Source organism: Salvelinus sp. IW2-2015, linkage group LG1, assembly GCF_002910315.2.
Source record: "Salvelinus sp. IW2-2015 linkage group LG1, ASM291031v2, whole genome shotgun sequence".
NCBI lineage: Eukaryota > Metazoa > Chordata > Actinopteri > Salmoniformes > Salmonidae > Salvelinus > Salvelinus sp. IW2-2015.
Genome location: NC_036838.1, coordinates 53,613,507 through 53,629,009, shown reverse-complemented (window position 1 = coordinate 53,629,009; position 15,503 = coordinate 53,613,507).

The following is a 15,503-nucleotide window of genomic DNA, read 5'->3' as shown; positions in this document are numbered from 1 at the left end:
ATTCTTCCCTCCTCTCTATCTTCCTCTTCCACCTTTACTCCATCTCTCTCTTCCTCTTCCCCCTCATCTCCATCTTCCTCTTMCTCCTTTACCCCATCTCTCTCTTCCTCTTCCCCCTTCTCTCCATCAATCTTCTTCCTTTTCCCTCCTCTCCATCTTTCTCTTCCTCCCCAGCAGCCTCCCTCTGTCACCACAGATCCCTAGTCCGCTCCAATGAACATATGAATGTCTTTATTGTCTTTCTCCAACAGCACTGCGCCTTCTCCTCAAACTTGACTCTAATAGGATACAGGGCCCTTCCATTGATTGGGTTACTAGAGAATAAAATTGGCTCTTAACTGTACCTCAGTGCTGAGCGGAGCCCTAATCCAGCCACCCCGGCCTGCCAGGCTCTCCCCCACTCTCCCACACGCTCCGATACGGATCTGATCCCCAACGCAATTTCATGCCTGCTTTGCCCCTCTTCTTCTGCAGCACAGCGTCAATTACCCTCATAAAACAAATTCTGCCACCTTCAAACTCCTTCCTCCAAACTCCTTCCTTCAAACTCCTTCCTTCAAACTCCTTCCTTCAAACTCCTTCCTTCAAACTCCTTCCTCCAAACTCCTTCCTCCAAACTCCTTCCTTCAAACTCCTCCCTCCAAACTCCTTCCTTCAAACTCCTTCCTTCAAACTCCTTCCTCCAAACTCCTTCCTCCAAACTCCTTCCTCCAAACTCCTTCCTTCAAACTCCTTCCTTCAAACTCCTTCCTCCAAACTCCTTCCTTCAAACTCCTTCCTCCAAACTCCCCACGACATTCACATCTCCGCACATCCAACAAATTCTAAACTCTCTGCACAACTCAATTTCTTGCACATCCAGTGCCTTCAGAAAGTAATCATACCCCTTGACTTATTTCACATTTTGTTGTGTTACAGCCTGAATCAGTGGCCTGTATTAATGGATGCCAAATAATTGACCAATAAATAAATACTTTTTAAAATAATTTCTCTTTCATCTCTCTGTGTTTTCATATCTTTCCATCCATTTGCAAGTGGCTGAATCTCACCGAAGAAAGCATCAAAGCGAGGGAATTTAAMTTTAATTTTAATGGAACCTTTATTTAACTAGGCAAGTCAGTTAAGAACAAATTCTTAATTACAATGACGGTCTACCAAAAAGCAAAAGGCCTCATGCGGGGACGGGGGCTGGGATTAAAAATATAKAATTATATAYAAATATAGGACAAAACACACATCACGACAAGAGAGACACCACAACACTACATAAAGAGAGACCTAAGGCAGCGACATAGCATGGCAGCAACACATGACAACTACATGGTAACAACACAACATGGCAGGAGCACAACATGGTCGCAGCACAAAACATGGTACAAACATTATTGGGCACAGACAACATCACAAAGGGCAAGAAGGTAGACACAACAATAGATCACGCGAAGCAGCCACAACTATCAGTAAGAGCATCCATGATTGTGTCTTTGAATGACGAGATGAAGATAAAACTGTCCAGTTTGAGTGGTTTTTGCAGCTTGTTCCAGTCGCTAGCTGCAGTGAACTGAAAAGAGGAGCGACCCAGGGATGTGTGTGCTTTGGGACCTTTAACAGAATGTGACTGGCAGAACGGGTGTTGTATGTCGAGGATTAGGACTGCAGTAGATATCTCAGATAGGGGTAGTGAGGCCAAAGAGGGTTTTATAAATAAGCATCAACCAGTGGGTCTTGGAACGGGTATACAGAGATGACCAGTTTACAGAGGAGTATAGAGTGCAGTGATGTGAGCATTGGTGGCAAATCTGATGAAAACAGTGCCCCTCTATCTCAGTATGTGTAGTCCATGTTTTTGATGCTGTCTGGACCAAAATAATATAACATGTTGCTGCCATAGGATTTGATTGATTGATGCCAGGAAGCATTTGGCCTCCCTTAAAAAAAATTCTAAAAGGATTAGCCAATCAGCGTTGAGCTGAGCTCAACTGTGGGTTGTCTTGGTGTAGCAAAACGCCCCCCCCCCCCCCCCCCCAAGGGAGAATAGTTGGATTTGGCTTCACACCAATCAAATCACTTCCTAGGCAAGACATCATTTTCAGAAAAATTTGTCTGTTTCTGGTCTGCTTGTGTTGATGTCCTGCATTAGCTAGCTTGCTAAATCTGGAGTCCAAATTTGAGATTTTTGGTTCCAACCTCCGTGTCTTTGTGAGATGCGGTGTGGGTGAACGGATGATCTCTGCATGTGTATTTCAAACCATAAAGCATGGAGGAGGAGGTGATATGGTGTGGGGTGCTTTGCTGGTGGCACAGTCTGTGATTGATTTAGAATTCAAGGCACACTTAACCAGCATAGCTACCACAGCATTCTGCAGCGACACACCACCCATTTCTGGTTTGGGCTTAGTGGGACGATCATTTGTTTTTCAACAGGAAAATGACCCAACACACCTCCAGGCGGTGTAAGGGCTTATTTACCAAGAAGGAGAGTGATGGAGTGCTGCATCAGATGACCTGGCCGCCACAATCCTCCACAAACCAAATTGAGATGGTTTGGGATGAATCGGACCGCAGAGTGAAGGAAAAGCAGCTAACAAGTGCTCAGCAGATGTGGGAACACCTTCAAGACTGTTTGTCACGGTTGTCGTAAGAACTGGACCAAGGTGCAGCGTACGTAGAGTTCCACATCTTTATTATCAATTGGAGCTTTAGCAAAACAAAACAATAAACAAACAACGAAACGTGACTACGTGGTGCACATGCACAAACACAAAATAATATTCCACTTTGTAGAAGCACCTTTGGCGGAAATTACAGCTTTAAGTAGTCTTGGAGGAGTGCTGTCATGTGCTTTTTTCTCAGGAGTGGCTTCTGTCTGGCCACTCTCCCATAAAGCCCAGACTGGTGAAATGCTGTAGAGACTGTTGTCCTTCTGTAAGGTCTGGTCAGCTTTGCACATACATTTTTCCTTGCAGATATTCTCAAGCTCTGTTAAGTTAGATGGGGAGCGGCGGTGAACAGCAATCTACAAGTCTTCCAACATTGTTGTTCTATAGCCATTCCAGTGTTGCTTTTGCTGTATGCTTGGGGTCATTGTCCTGTTGGAATTAAATCTTCACCCCAGTCTAAGGTCGTTTGCACTCTGAAGCAGGTTCTCATCAAGGATTTGCCTGTGTTTGGCTCCATTCATTCTTCCCTTCATCCTTACGAGTCCCTGCTGCTGAAAAGCATCCCCATAACATGACACTGCAACCACCATGCTTCAAGGTAGGGCTGGCGTTACACGGTGATGAGCTGCGCCTGGTTTTCTCCATACATAGCGCGTTGCATTCAGACCAAAGAGTTACATTTCTGTCTCATCAGACCACAGAATCTTTTGCCTTATGCTCTGAGTCAATCATGTGCCTTTTTGCAAACTCCAGGCGTGCTGTCATGTGCTTTTTTCTCAGGAGTGGCTACTGTCTGGCCACTCTCCCATAAAGCCCAGATTGGTGAAATGCTGTAGAGACTGTTGTCCTTCTGTAAGGTTCTCCCATCTCGGCCAAGGTAGTTCTGTCAGAGAGGTCATTGGGTTCTTGGTCACCTCCCTGATCAAGGTCCTTCTTGCCCAGTTTCTCAGTTTGGTCGGACGGCCAGCTCTATGCAGAGTCTTGGTAGTTCCATATGTTTTCAATTTCCCAATGATGGAAACCACTGTACTCTTGGAAACTTTCAAAACTCTCGAAATTGTTATATACCCTTCCCCAGATATGTGCATCATCACAATTCTATCTCAGAGATCTACGGGACAGTTCCTTGGACTTCATGGTATAGTTTCTGCTCTGACATGCACTGTCAACTGTGGGACCTTATACAGTCCACAAATGGACTCCAATCAAGTTGTAGTGACATCTCAAGGATGATCAAAGGAAATTGGATGAACCTGTGCACAATTTGGAGTGTCATAGCAACGTGGTGTGAATACTAACAGTACGTAAATTAAATATTTCTGTATTTAATTTTCAATAGATTTGTAAAAATGCATAAAAACATGTTTTCACTTCGTTTTTCTGGGGTTTTGTGTGTATTTAGGGGAGAAGAAAATGTAGTTAATCCATTTTGAGTTCAGGCTGTAACACAACAACATYTGGAATAAATCAAGGGTTGTGAATACTTTCTGAGGGAAAAGTCTGTTTGTAGTGTATTCCTACTATTTGCATATAAGCCACTATAAGATACTGTGCCTTTCCTAAAATGTCAGCAAAATCACTTCTAATCTCATGCGTCCAGTCTCTCATGTCAAATCTGATCATTTTGGAATAGATTATTACCTTCACCTTCACCTAACAATTCATACAGAATTAGACTCAGATATCAAAATATATACATGTACAGTACAAAGACATAAAACTAGCATCTGTTAATATCTAAGCCCTGGGGTCTGGCTGAAGGTATGGGGTGCTCCTTCATTATTGACTGTTCCATATAAAAATTGGTTAAAAAAAATGTTTTGTCAAAATAGTAATTTCCCTTAGTGCACTTTACACCAATTTAAACATCAACGCAAAAGCACAAGATGAAATAGACACCGTCTGGAATATCTATACAGATATCTTTCTAAAAGCCTTAGAAAATACTCATAATAAGATACAGCATCCATCTAATCATATACTACCTAATCATCACACATGATACTCTCTCTTCTCTCTCTCTCTCTCTCTCTCTCTCTCTCTCTCTCTCTCTCTCTCTCTCTCTCTCTCTCTTCTCTCTCCTCTTCTCTCTCTCTCTCTCTCTCTCTCTCTCTCTCTCTCTCTCTCTCTCTCTCTCTCTCTCTCTCTCTCTCTCTCTCTCTCTCTCATCGCCGCGACGTAGCATGAACGCAAGCACAGACACACAGACACAGACGCAGACACAGACACAGACACAGACACAGAACACACACACACACACACACACACACACACACACACACACACACACACACACACACACACACACAACACACACACACACACACACACACACACACACACACACACACACACACACACACACACACACACACCACACACACACACACAACACACAAACCACCACACACACACACACACACCACCACACACACACACGCATCAAACATCAACCACCCCTCCACCACACACCACTACACATACAACACTCTTCACTTACACACTCTTCCCTACACTCACACACAAAGATCCTTGAGCCAAGGGGGAATTTCCATTTCATAAAGATTACAGGGAACCATTAAGTTTCAATTTCAGGGTTGGTAATACCAGCTTGTGCTGGCTGGGTGGCTCTCCATCCCTCTGACCTCTGACGTCTAGATCTGCCAGGCTAATCCCAGGTTAATGGCTGGGCCAGATCATATATGAGGTTACATAACACTCCTCTGAAACACAAGCACGCACGCATACACACACACACACACACACACACACACACTTCCCCTTTGTCTCAGATTTTCCTTCTCTCTGCTCCTTCTTCTCCACTCCACACAAAGTTCCTTCCCTGGATTTGAGGAACTGTTTTCTTGTTTTAAAAAAATATTCAAATGACATGAACAGCTTTTCTAAGTAATGAGTCTAAGGGGCGAGATGGAGCGTATGGAGAATACACAGCGTTCTTATCACGGCACTGCAAAAAGGAGAAACGTTGACAGACAGAGGACATTTTCTGGGACCCTAAGAGCCTCAGCAAGGAGGAAGAGAGATGGGGCACAGAGGAAGAGAGGGACTGAGGCGCTATAATGAAACATTTTGACTCAATAATAAATATAATCTATGAGAATGGTAATTATGGGGGCCAGTGGTTAGTAAGGGGTTCACGGATTAAAGTAATGGAGAGTAAAGTATTTTTAAGACAATATTACTTCCTGTGGAGTTATTTATTGAGCCACATGCAGACACATTTTAAATAACTTGTGGTGCTATTGATGTGTGAAACTTACTCCTCAGCCTGAAGGGTCCCCATTTGCAGCAGCGAATAGTTAGTTTTTCGCGTGGAGCAGACTGGTAAAGACACTAGCACATCACATGTGCTAGCAAGGCAGCGGTCCTGGGTTCAAGCCTCGGTGTGAACCGAATCAGTAAGAAGTGACAATGACTATGAAAATCTGTTCTCATTGTAGGATGAACTGGCTCGTGTTCTGGCAGAGTAATATGTAATGGCAGTGGTGGGCCGTCAGGGCCAGCAAGGCCTTCTCTGCTGGCCTAAACATCATCAGAATATAATTTTTTTTTAAATATATTTTCCCACAAATATGTATTAAATTATTCCCCAGAGTAAGAGTTATACTCTTCATTTCATAGCTTTCCTCTTGGTTGCACTGCTTCCAGCCCCAGGTTGAGATTTGGAGGGCTGGTCTTTATGTTAGATCTTTTATCCAATCATATTCAGCCATCATGTGTTGCCAGGGGTCTAAAATCTYCCCTCAGGCCTTCAGAATCAACAGTGCGGGCGCTTGTAGCTTATAATGAATGGAAATGAAAATTTAGTGTCAACCAATCAGCTTTAGAGTTGGCTATTGTACGCCTGCTGGCTGGCTCCAGTGTTACACAGGAGCCAGCTAGCAGGCGTAGTGCGTGCACGTCTTTTGATTGGATTACCAATATTGAGAGGCAGGTCCTATGGGCAGGTCTATGCAGATCTAGGAAACTGAATTTGATAAACGAATTAATTCGCGTACCACTAAGCTGTTTTTTCAACCCACAATGGCGGAAGGAGGAGAAGATATCGATTTGGTCGAGGATATAATTATAACGCCATTCTCAAGACAAACTTTTCAAGAAAAGTTAGACATTGTAAGGAGAGGTCGCCCGACGCCGAACTACGAGCGCTATCAATGGCTCACAGGCTCCGAGAAGCACTGCAAACTGTACTGCTGGGAATGCCTATTATTTGCAAGTGATCGATTTGGTGTTTGGAGCCACACTGGCTTTGCAAACTTGAGTTGTCTAACCAAGGCAGCAACGAGACACCAAAGTACGGCTGGGCACTTACAAGCAATGGTGCTTTTGAAAACTTTTGGGGACACCGGAGTGGATCTACAGTTCAACGAACAAACGCGCAGGGCAACGGAGCTGCACAATGAAAAGGTGAAGGGAAATATTGAAAAGACTCATTGATTGTGTCATGTTTTTGGGTAAACACTGTTGAAATGTCAATTTGTCAATTTCAAGGTGACGCAACGCCTGGTTATACTGCGTTTCTGTCTAAATGTATAGTGTCTAGAGCCATGGCATCATGATGATGGTAATAAGAGGTGGATTAATTCGGGTGGGACTGTGTAGTACCTCACTGAAGGCCCAGGCCCCAGGCCCACGGCACGCCACTGTGTAATGGTCATATTCTAGTCATATGATATTGCATTGCAACATTAATTGCATGGTAATGAATATTTGAGTGGCTAGTTGAGTGGTTTACATGTCCTGATTTAGCTAAAGGCAACATTACTTTTCTATGTTGGCAATGGGTTTGCTCTCTTATATCTTGTGATGTTTTGGTCTATACACTCTCTCTTGACAATTAATTACAGAGATATAACAAGTTAAATAATACATTCCTTACGTATATAGATAGTGATTAATTCAAAAGAGATGGCACTTAGAAATTAACAAGAATGTAACATATTTTCAAAAGAGTAATTTAGTTAACATTCACTTTCATAATAACTTATTGAGTGCCTTCTCTCATCAGATAACTACCATTTGAATACCAAAAGCCACAACCTATTCACTATGTAATTACCTAGTAATTGACTGGTCTTCAAGAAACAGTCGTGTCCCTTTTGCTGAGGTCTTCATCCTCTGTATCCTTACTAAAATTGTGTGAAATAGTTGTCATGTGGTCTGTGTATTGGTGTGTGTATTGTTTAAGCCGTACGTGTGTATGCGTGCACGCATGCATGTGTGTGTAAACCTTTGTTCAGGGCTTGCTTTATATCCTCCCAGTGAAGCAGGACAGATGTCTAGAGGCACGTAGGAACAGCAATCTTCTGGTGGTCTAAGCAGGTGGACGCATCTCTGGTGTCCAGAGAGCAGGCGGACAAGCATCTCTGGTGTATAGAGGCAGGTGGACAGCATCTCTGGTGTCCAGAGGCAGACGGACAGCATCGCTGGTGTCTAGAGGCAGGCAGGCAGCATCTCTTGTGCCTAGAGGCAGGTGGACACATCTCTGGTGCTAGAGGGCAGTTTGGACAGCATCTCTGGTGTCTAGAGGCAGCGGACCGCATCTCTGGTGTCTAGAGGCAGGTCGACAGCATCTCTGGTGTCTAGAGGCAAGGCGGACAGCATCTCTGGTGTCTAGAGGCAGGCGGACACAATCTCTGGTGTCATAGAGGCAAGGCAGGCAGCCTCTCTGGTGTCTAGGCCACAGGCGGACAGCCTCTCTGGTGTCAAGAGGCAGACGGACCAGACATCTCTTTGTGTCTAGAGGCAGGTGGACAGCATCTCTGTGTCTAGAGGCAGTGGACAGCATCTCTGTGTCTAGGCAGGCGACAGCCTCTTCTGGTGTCCAGAGGCAGACGGAAGCATCTCTTGTGTCTAGAGGCAGGCGGACAGCCTCTCTGTGTCTCTGAGTCAGAGGATTATGACAGGCATTTCATCAGTATCCACACACATTCCCTCTCAGTGACAACACCCCCCACCCCACACACACACCCTCTCAGTGACAACACCCCCACCCCACACACACATTCCCTCTCAGTGACAACACCCCCACCCCACACCGACATTCCCTCTCAGTGACAACACCCACACACCAACACACATATCCCTCTCAGTACACACACCCACCCCACACCTACATTCCCTCTCAGTGACAACACCCCCCCACACACCCACACATCCTCCTCTGACAACACAACACACCCACACACACCCACACACACACACGCACATTCCCTCTCAGTGACAACCCCCCTCCACACACACACATTCCCTCTCAGTGACAACACCCACCACCACGACATTCCCATCATGACCACCCCCCCACAACAAAACACCACCACAACCAACCAGACAAAAATTCCCCACAGTGACAATACCCCCATTCACAAACACACAACATTCCTCTTATGACAACCCCCCAACACACACACCACATTCCCTCTCAGTGATACACCTCCCCCCATACACACACATCCATCTCAGTGACAAACAATTCCCACAGTTCATATAAGGAAATCAGTCAATTGAAATAAAGTCATTAGGCCCTAATCTATGGATTTCACATGACTGGGAATACATATATGCATCTGTTTGTCACGGATACCATAAGAAAAATAGGGGCATGGATCAGAAAACCAGTCAGTATCTGGTGTGACCACCATTTGCCTGATGCAGCGCAACACATCTCCTTCGCATAGAATTTATCAGGCTGTGAATTGTGACCTGTGGAATGTTGTCCCACTCCTCTTCAATGGCTGTGTGAAGTTGCTGGATATTGGCGGGAACTAGAACACGTTGGTGTACACGTCAATCCAGAGCCTTCCAAATATTCTCAATGGGTGACATGTCTGGTGAGTATGCAGGCCATGGAAGAACTGGGACATTTTCAGCTTTGTTTCAGAACATTAAATTCTCCGGCAACAGCTCTGGTGGACATTCCTGCAGTCAGCACGCCAATTGCACACTCCCTCAAAATGGAAGACATCTGTGGCATTGTGTTGTGTGTCAAAGCTGCACATTTTAGAGCAGCCTTTCATTGTCCCCAGCACGAGGTGCACCTGTGTAACAATCATGCTGTTTAATCAGCTTCTTGAATAAACAGTAACAGTAAAGTCTACACCTGTTGTATTCGGAGCATGTGACAAACAACATTTGATTTGATTTGATTTTGATATGCCACACCTGTCAGGTGGATGGATTATCTTGGSAAAGAAGAAARGCTCACTAACGGGGATATAAACACATTTGTGCACAACATTTGAGAGAAATAAGCTTTTTGTGCATATGGAACATTTCTGGGATCTTTTATTTGAGCTCATTAAACATGGGACCAACACTTTACATGTTGCGTTTTATATTTTTGTTCAGTAWATATATAAATTAAGAAATCAAGAAATGTCGGAACTAATCTACTTAGCAACCCAAATAGCACTGTAATCCAACAGTAATCCAAATCCAAGCTATACGTATGTACACCGGATTAATTTACACAAGACATACTAAGAATGATATGTACAGCAGTAGATATATTACAGTGAGTTATGTCAAGAATCCAGTGTATAAATCAATATGCAGTGTGCATAAACAGTGTAACTACAATGCAGTGGGCAGTAGTAGAAATATTAGAATGAGCTACACTACTGGCCAAAAGTTTTAGAACAAATCAATTCAAAATCAAATGTTATTTGTCACATACACCGAGGATGTGTACACCGAGGAACTTAAAACTTTCCACCTTCTCCACTACTGTCCCATCGATGTGGATATTGGGGTGCTCCCTCTGCTGTTTCCTGAAGTTCACGATCATCTCCTTTGTTTTGTTGACATTGAGTGAGAGGTTGTTCTCCTGACACCACACTCCGAGTGCCCTCACCTCCTTCCAATAGGCTGTCTCGTCGTTGTTGGTAATCAAGCCCACAACTGTTGTGTTGTCTGGAAACCTGATGATTGAGTTGGAGGCGTGCATGGCCACACAGTCATGGGTGAACAGGGAGTACAGGAGGGGGCTGACCACGCACCTTTGTGSGGCCCCAGTGTTGAGGATCAGCGAAGTGGAGATGTTATTTCCTACCTTCACCACCTGGGGGCAGCCCGTCAGAAAGTCCATGACCCAATTGCACAGGGCAGGGTTCAGACCCAGGGCCTTAAGCTTAATGATGAGCTTGGAGGGTACTAAGGTGTTGAATTCTGAGCTGTAGTCAATGAAAAGCATTCTTACATAGGTATTCCTCTTATACAGATGGGATAGGGCAGTGTGCAGTGTGATGGCGATTGCATCATCTGAGGACCTGTTGGGGCGGTATGCAAACTGAAGTGGGTCTAGGGTGGCAGGTAGGGTGGAGGTGATATGATCCTTGACTAGTCTCTCAAAGTACTTCATAATGACAAAAGTGAGTGCTAAGGGGTGATAGTCATTCAGTTCAGTTATCTTTGCCTTCTTTGGTACAGGAACAATGGCGGCCATCTTGAAGCATGTGGGGACAGCAGACTGGGATAGGGAGCAATTGAATTTSTCTGTAAACACACCAGCCAGCTGGTCTGCGCATACTCTGTGGATGTGGCTAGGGATGCCGTTTGGGCCAGCAGCCTTGCGAGGGTTAACACGTTTACATGTCTTACTCACGTTGGCCAAGGAAAAGGAGAGGGGGGATGCAGGCCTTGGTAGCGGGCCGCGTCAGTGGCACTGTATTATCCTCAAAGCAGGCAAAGAAGGTGTTTAGCTTGTCTGGAAACAAGATGTAGGTGTCTGTGACGTGGCTGGTTTTCTTTTTGTAGTCCGTCATTTCCTGTAGACCCTGCCACATACGTCTCATGTTTGGGCCGTTGAAATGCGACTCCATTTTGTCCCTATAGCGACATTTTGCTTTTTTGATTGGCTTGCGGAGGGAATAACTACACTGTTTATATTTGGCCACATTCCCCAAACTCTTTCCATGGTTGAATGCGGTGGTTCGCGCTTTTAGTTTTGCGCAAATGCCGCCGTCTATCCACGGTTTCTGGTTGGGGTAGGATTTAATAGTCACAGTGGGTACAACATCTCCAATGCACTTCCTAATAAACTCACTCACAGAGTCAGCGTATAAATCAATATTATTGTCTGAGGCTTCCCGGAATATTTTCCAGTCCACGTGATCAAAACAATCTTTTTTTTTATTTTTAATACATTTTTTTTTTTTACTACATATAATTTTTTAATACATTTTATCCCCTTTTCTCCCCAATTTTCGTAGTATCCTATCGCTAGTTATTACTATCTTGTCTCATCGCTACAACTCCCGTACGGGCTCGGGAGAGACGAAGGTCGAAAGCCATGCGTCCTCCGAAGCACAACCCAACCAAGCCGCACTGCTTCTTAACACAGCGCGCCTTCCAACCCGGAAGCCAGCCGCACCAATGTGTCGGAGGAAACACCGTGCACCGCCCCCTCGGTTAGCGCGCACTGCGCCGGCCCGCCACAGGAGTCGCTGGAGCGCGATGAGACAAGGATATCCTACCGGCCAAACCCTCCCTAAACCCGACGACGCTATGCCAATTGTGCGTCGCCCCACGGACCTCCCGGTCGCGGCCGGCTGCGACAGAGCCTGGGCGCGAACCCAGAGACTCTGGTGGCGCAGCTAGCACTGCGATGCAGTGCTCTAGACCACTGCGCCACCCGGGAGGCCATCAAAACAATCTTGAAGCGTGGATTCCGATTGGTCAGACCAGTGTTGAATGGTTCTAGTCACAGGTACATCCTGTTTGAGTTTCTGCCTATAGGACGGTACGAGCAAGATGGAGTCATGGTCAGAGTTGCCGAAGGGAGGGCGGGGAAGGGCCTTGTATGCATCGCGGAAGTTAGAGTAGCAGTGGTCCAGTGTTTTGCTCGAGCGGGTACTACAGTCAATGTGCTGGTAGAATTTAGGTAGCCTTTTTCTCAAATTAACTTTATTAAAATTCCCAGCTACAATAAATGTAGCCTCAGGATATATGGTGTCCAGTTTACATAAAGTCCAGTGAAGTTCTTTCAAGGCCGTCGAGGTATCTGCTTGGGGGGGGGTACACGGCTGTGATATAATCGAAGAGAATTCTAGGTCAGGTGAACAAAAGGACTTGAATTCCTGTATGTTGTTATTATTACACCAAGAGTCGTTAATCATGAGGCATACACCCCCGCCCTTCTTCTTACCAGAGAGATGTTTGTTTCTGTCAGGGCGACGCATGAAGAAACCCGGGGGCTGTACCGACTCTGAKAASATATCCCGAGTGAGCCATGTTTCCGTGAAACAGAGAATGTTACAATCGCTGATGTCTCTCCGGAAGGCAACTCATGCCCTAATTTCAGTCACCTTGTTGTCTAGAGATTGGACATTGGCGACTAATATGCTCGGAGTGGTGGGTGGTGTGCTCGCCTTCCAAGTCTGACCAGGAGGCCGCTCCGTCTGCCTCTTGTCGTGGTAATTTCCTGTATTACTCAATAAAGAGAGAGAGAGCCCACCAAAACACATGCAGGTCCAGAGAAAATTATATATTCCATCTTTATATATATACAAGCTTCACCAAAGCCCTTTTTTGACTCTCAGATCAATTCAGTGTCTATAATTAATTCTCTGAGAGTGCTTACAAAACAATTCTTAGTTTCATTTATAGCCAAGATACACCCTCTCAACTTACAAAGAATCCTTTAACCGAAAGAGGAGTATCTATCTCTAGACAGCATCAGCTATAAATCATTGTTCAGTTTGATCTCCCAAGACAAGGTTTCAATCTCATGCTTGATACTTCACTGTCTACCAAACATTACTCATCAATGGCATATATCAATTGTCAATTGTCCAATGGCATATATCAATTCTAGATACTCCAAACCTGGACAAACTCAAAATCAGACAGTGACCCCTTAGGTCAAATACTAGGTCAAGATAAGGGCAACCTCAGAGGGAAATACATGGTTCAAACACTGCTAAATCCTTCCCCTATGAGAAATGTAGGGAGTGACTGGCGTACAGACATTGTATGAAATAACTAACTGGTTCCCATTAATAACGCCATCCGTCACATGTAAGAAATAGTACATAAAAAAAACAAATTACTGCATAGTTTCTAAGGACTTGAATCAAGGCGAACTTTTCTTTAATTTACTGACGATGGTGAAGACATCAAACTATGAAATAACACATATGGAATCATGTAGTAAAGAAAAAAGGTGTTAAACGAATTATATTCTTCAAATAGCCACCCTTTGCCTTGATGACAACTTTGCACATTCTTGGATTCTCTCAACCAGCTTCATGAGGTAGTCACCTGGAATGCATGTAAATTAACAGGTGTGCATTCTTTAAGTTCATTTGTGGAATTTCTTTCCTTCTTAGTGCGTTTGAGCAATCAGTTGTTTTGTGACAAGGTAGAGGGGATATAATCAAATCAATCAAATTTTTTAGTCACATACACATGGTTAGCAGATGTTAATGCGAGTGTAGCGAAATGCTTGTGCTTCTAGTTCCGACAATGCAGTAATAACCAACAAGTAATCTAACTACAATTCCACAACTACTACTTATACACACACAAAGTGTAAAGGAAAAGAATATGTACATAAAGATATATGAATGAGTGTGGTACAGACGGTATAGGCAAGATGCAGTAGATGGTATAGAGTACGGTATAATACATATGAGATGAGTACTTGAGGGGTATGTAAACATAAAGTGGCATAGTTTAAAGTGGCTAGTGGTACATGTATTACATAAAGATGGCAAGATGCAGTAGATGAATAGAGTACAGTATATACATATGAGATGGGTAATGTAGGGTATGTAAACATTATATTAAGTGGCATTGTTTAAAGTGGCTAGTGGTACATTTTTACATAATTTCCATCAATCTCCATTTTTAAAGTGGCTGGAGTGAGTCAGTATGTTGGCAGCGGCGGCTAAATGTTAGTGGTGGCTGTTTAACTGTTCAACTCAGGGTCTCGAGCTTGATGACGAGTTTGGAGGGTTACTATGGTGTTAAATGCTGAGCTGTAATGATGAACAGCATTCTCACATGGGTATTTCCTCTGTCAGATGGGTTAGGGCAGTGTGCAGTGTGGTTGCGATTCGCGTCGTCTGTGGACCTATTGGGTCGGTAGCAAATTGAGTGGGTCTAGGTGTCCGGTAGGGTGGAGGTGGATATGGTCCTTGACTAGTCTCTTCAAAGACTTCATGATGAGGAAGTGAGTGCTACGGGCGGTAGTCCGTTTAGCTCATTGTTACTTAGCTTTCTTGGGAACAGGAAAATGGTGGCCCTCTTGAAGCATGTGGGAACAGCAGACTGGGATAAGGATTGATTGAAATATGTCCGTAAACTACCAGCCAGCTGGTCTGCGCATGCTCTGAGGAACGCGGCTGGGAATGCCGTCTGGGCCTGCAGCTTGCGAGGGTTAACAACGTTAAATGTTTTACTCACTCGGCTGGTGAGGAGAGCCGAGGTTTTGGTAGGGGGCGTGTCAGTGGCACCTGTATTGTCCTCAAAGCGGGCAAATACAGTTGTTTAGCCTGTCTGGGACAAAGCATCCTGGACCGCGCGGGGCCGGTTTTCTTTTTGTAATCCGTGATTGACTGTAGACCTGCCATCCTCTTGTGTCTGAGCTGTTGAATTGCGACCGATTTGTCTCTGTATGGGCTTGCCTGTTTGATTGCCTTGCGGAGAGAATAGCTACACTGTTGTATTCGGTCAGCTTCCGGTCACCTTGGCCCTGGTTAAAGCAGGGTTCGGCTTTCAGTTTCACGCGAATGCTGCGTCAATCCACGTGTTCGTGGTTTGGGAATGTTTAATCGTTGCTGTGGGTACGACACGTCAATGCACTTCTAAGAACTCGCTCAC